Raw genomic sequence first — 4,996 nt, 5'->3', positions numbered from 1 at the left:
TTTCATTGCTGAGTGATATTGCTTTGTAAGTAAATACCACAACTTCTTTATCCATTTTTCACTTTCTGCGATGTTGAACTTGTACTGTAAACGAGGTTCTTGTAAACAGAGCCGTTCCAAACTTTGGGGTGGCTGTGTCTTTTTGATTTTAATTTCCCTAAGCTATAGGACCATAAGTGGAAGTGCCCTAGGTTCTGTTGCTTTGTTTTTTAGATGTTTCAGGAAACACCATACACTTCTCCCGAGTGGTTGTTGGCAATTTACATCCCGCCCATCAGCATAACAAGGCTCCCAGTTCTCCATGGCCTGTCCTGCCTTTCTGGATTTTACACTTTTTTCAGATGGCCCTTTTGACCGGGGGGAAGTGAGACTTCATTGTAGTGCAGATTTCCTTTGCAAGCTTGCTTGGTTGGCCAAAAAGGGCGTATGCGTTTTTTCCTGAATATATTCAGGAAAAAACGCATACGCCCTTTTTGGCCAAGTGCATCATTGTGGACGTTCTGCCTCTTTTCCTATGCTTTCAATGCAATTCCAGTCTACCTCCTGAAATCGGTTTCCTGCAATTCTGCCCCGCTTTCAAGTCCTCTTGGCACCCTTACTTCAGTCTATTTTTGGACGATAGCTGTCATTTATAACTCTGCAGGTTTGTGAATTACAGTGCCCCTGAGCTCCTTTCTTCAACTCGCTTTCTTTTGAGCTGGCCGCAACACCGCAGGATGGCTTCAGGCCCTAATCTGGTTCCGGTACGGCACGCTGAGCCTTTGGTTATTTCCTCTTCCTGGTGGGAAATGAGAGTTAAATTTGCCCGTCCAGACACCTCCAGCTAGCCTCTCATTGGTTCTCGCTATTCCTGTTCATCTTCCGCAGAAATTGCAAACTGGGCCAAACAGGAGGTTAAAGGCGCTGACTCTCCAAGTGGGGAGCGTGTTAGTAAAGCGTCTGGAATGTTGCACCCGAGTACCAGGGGACGAAACCTGAGACATATTTGAACACGTCTCCCGTTCACATGGTTGATCATACTTGGGTTCCACATGCATGTTTTAGCTGAAGGAAGAATACCTTAAACCTGGAGAGTTAAGACCCGTGTAATGGGTACCATGCAATATGACTTCAAAGGGTCTTCATTTGCTCACCGAACCTCTCCAATCCTATCACTGCTGCGTTTATGCCCCTGTACACATGCTTGATTCTCTTTCGGAGACATAGCAATCCATAGGTTTTAAGATACTTACTAGTCAGGTACATTCTTAGGCGTTTAATATGCGGTGTTGAGTCCATTTCGTTGAGCAAGGAGTAGCTCTTGTCTATTCCATATTTGACTTAAGGAACTTTATCTGTGCTCATTTCAATCTCTGGTTTTATGCAGCACCCCAACTCACCTTTACCCTTAAGCAAGCATAAGTTGGTTTTCTAAATTTGAGACCCTGTTCTGTTCTGTAATTCAGTTCCTGTGTAGCCAAGTTTACATTCCGTGTATTACTGATATCTTATGATGTTTCTTTTTCTGTGTGACTTACTTCAGTTAGAATCATCATACCTGAATCCACTCATTGTGCTGCTAAGGGCCTGATGACACAGATTTCATTGCTGAGTGTTATTGCTTTGTAAGTAAATACCACAACTTCTTTATCCATGTTTCACTTACTACGATGTTGAACTTGTACTGTAAACGAGGTTCTTGTAAACAGAGCCGTCCCAAACTTTGGGGTGGCTGTGTCTTTTTGATTTTAATTTCCCTAAGCTATAGGACCATAAGTGGAAGTGCCCTAGGCTCTGTTGCTTTGTTTTTTAGATGTTTCAGGAAACACCATACACTTCTCCCGAGTGGTTGTTGGCAATTTACATCCCGCCCATCAGCATAACAAGGCTCCCAGTTCTCCATGGCCTGTCCTGCCTTTCTGGATTTTACACTTTTTTCAGATGGCCCTTTTGACCGGGGGGAAGTGAGACTTCATTGTAGTGCAGATTTCCTTTGCAAGCTTGCTTGGTTGGCCAAAAAGGGCGTATGCGTTTTTTCCTGAATATATTCAGGAAAAAACGCATACGCCCTTTTTGGCCAAGTGCATCATTGTGGACGTTCTGCCTCTTTTCCTATGCTTTCAATGCAATTCCAGTCTACCTCCTGAAATCGGTTTCCTGCAATTCTGCCCCGCTTTCAAGTCCTCTTGGCAGCCTTACTTCAGTCTATTTTTGGACGATAGCTGTCATTTATAACTCTGCAGCTTTGTGAATTACAGTGCCCCTGAGCTCCTTTCTTCAACTCGCTTTCTTTTGAGCTGGCCGCAACACCGCAGGATGGCTTCAGGCCCTAATCTGGTTCCGGTACGGCACGCTGAGCCTTTGGTTATTTCCTCTTCCTGGTGGGAAATGAGAGTTAAATTTGCCCGTCCAGACACCTCCAGCTAGCCTCTCATTGGTTCTCGCTATTCCTGTTCATCTTCCGCAGAAATTGCAAACTGGGCCAAACAGGAGGTTAAAGGCGCTGACTCTCCAAGTCGGGAGAGTGTTAGTAAAGCGTCTGGAATATTGCACCCGAGTACCAGGGGAGGAAAACTGAGACATATTTGAACACGTCTCCCGTTCACATGGTTGATCATACTTGGGTTCCACATGCATGTTTTAGCTGAAGGAAGAATACCTTAAACCTGGAGAGTTGAGACCCGTGTAATGGGTACCATGCAATATGACTTCAAAGGGTCTTCATTTGCTCACCGAACCTCTCCAATCCTATCACTGCTGCGTTTATGCCCCTGTACACATGCTTGATTCTCTTTCGGAGACATAGCAATCCATAGGTTTTACGATACTTACTAGTCAGGTACATTCTTAGGCGTTTAATATGCGGTGTTGAGTCCATTTCGTTGAGCAAGGAGTAGCTCTTGTCTATTCCATATTTGACTTAAGGAACTTTATCTGTGCTCATTTCAATCTCTGGTTTTATGCAGCACCCCAACTCACCTTTACCCTTAAGCAAGCATAAGTTGGTTTTCTAAATTTGAGACCCTGTTCTGTTCTGTAATTCAGTTCCTGTGTAGCCAAGTTTCCATTCCGTGTATTACTGATATCTTATGATGTTTCTTTTTCTGTGTGACTTATTTCAGTTAGAATCATCATACCTGAATCCACTCATTGTGATGCTAAGGGCCTGATGACATAGATTTCATTGCTGAGTGATATTGCTTTGTAAGTAAATACCACAACTTCTTTATCCATTTTTCACTTTCTGCGATGTTGAACTTGTACTGTAAACGAGGTTCTTGTAAACAGAGGCGTCCCAAACTTTGGGGTGGCTGTGTCTTTTTGATTTTAATTTCCCTAAGCTATAGGACCATAAGTGGCAGTGCCCTAGGCTCTGTTGCTTTGTTTTTTAGATGTTTCAGGAAACACCATACACTTCTCCCGAGTGGTTGTTGGCAATTTACATCCCGCCCATCAGCATAACAAGGCTCCCAGTTCTCCATGGCCTGTCCTGCCTTTCTGGATTTTACACTTTTTTCAGATGGCCCTTTTGACCGGGGGGAAGTGAGACTTCATTGTAGTGCAGATTTCCTTTGCAAGCTTGCTTGGTTGGCCAAAAAGGGCGTATGCGTTTTTTCCTGAATATATTCAGGAAAAAACGCATACGCCCTTTTTGGCCAAGTGCATCATTGTGGACGTTCTGCCTCTTTTCCTATGCTTTCAATGCAATTCCAGTCTACCTCCTGAAATCGGTTTCCTGCAATTCTGCCCCGATTTCAAGTCCTCTTGGCAGCCTTACTTCAGTCTATTTTTGGACGATAGCTGTCATTTATAACTCTGCAGGTTTGTGAATTACAGTGCCCCTGAGCTCCTTTCTTCAACTCGCTTTCTTGTGACCTGGCCGCAACACCGCAGGATGGCTTCAGGCCCTAATCTGGTTCTGGCACGGCACGCTGAGCCTTTGGTTATTTCCTCTTCCTGGTGGGAAATGAGAGTTAAATTTGCCCGTCCAGACACCTCCAGCTAGTCTCTCATTGGTTCTCGCGATTCCTGTTCATCTTCCGCAGAAATTGCAAACTGGGCCAAACAGGAGGTTAAAGGCGCTGACTCTCCAAGTGGGGAGAGTGTTAGTAAAGCATCTGGAATGTTGCACCCGAGTACCAGGGGAGGAAAACTGAGACATATTTGAACACGTCTCCCGTTCACATGGTTGATCATACTTGGGTTCCACATGCATGTTTTAGCTGAAGGAAGAATACCTTAAACCTGGAGAGTTAAGACCCGTGTAATGGGTACCATGCAATATGACTTCAAAGGGTCTTCATTTGCTCACCGAACCTCTCCAATCCTATCACTGCTGCGTTTATGCCCCTGTACACATGCTTGATTCTCTTTCGGAGACATAGCAATCCATAGGTTTTAAGATACTTACTAGTCAGGTACATTCTTAGGCGTTTAATATGCGGTGTTGAGTCCATTTCGTTGAGCAAGGAGTAGCTCTTGTCTATTCCATATTTGACTTAAGGAACTTTATCTGTGCTCATTTCAATCTCTGGTTTTATGCAGCACCCCAACTCACCTTTACCCTTAAGCAAGCATAAGTTGGTTTTCTAAATTTGAGACCCTGTTCTGTTCTGTAATTCAGTTCCTGTGTAGCCAAGTTTACATTCCGTGTATTACTGATATCTTATGATGTTTCTTTTTCTGTGTGACTTACTTCAGTTAGAATCATCATACCTGAATCCACTCATTGTGCTGCTAAGGGCCTGATGACACAGATTTCATTGCTGAGTGTTATTGCTTTGTAAGTAAATACCACAACTTCTTTATCCATTTTTCACTTACTACGATGTTGAACTTGTACTGTAAACGAGGTTCTTGTAAACAGAGCCGTCCCAAACTTTGGGGTGGCTGTGTCTTTTTGATTTTAATTTCCCTAAGCTATAGGACCATAAGTGGAAGTGCCCTAGGCTCTGTTGCTTTGTTTTTTAGATGTTTCAGGAAACACCATACACTTCTCCCGAGTGGTTGTTGGCAA

Source organism: Stenella coeruleoalba (genome assembly GCF_951394435.1).
Source record: "Stenella coeruleoalba genome assembly, chromosome: 4".
Classification (NCBI taxonomy): domain Eukaryota; kingdom Metazoa; phylum Chordata; class Mammalia; order Artiodactyla; family Delphinidae; genus Stenella; species Stenella coeruleoalba.
Note: the sequence above shows the minus strand (reverse complement) of the source record.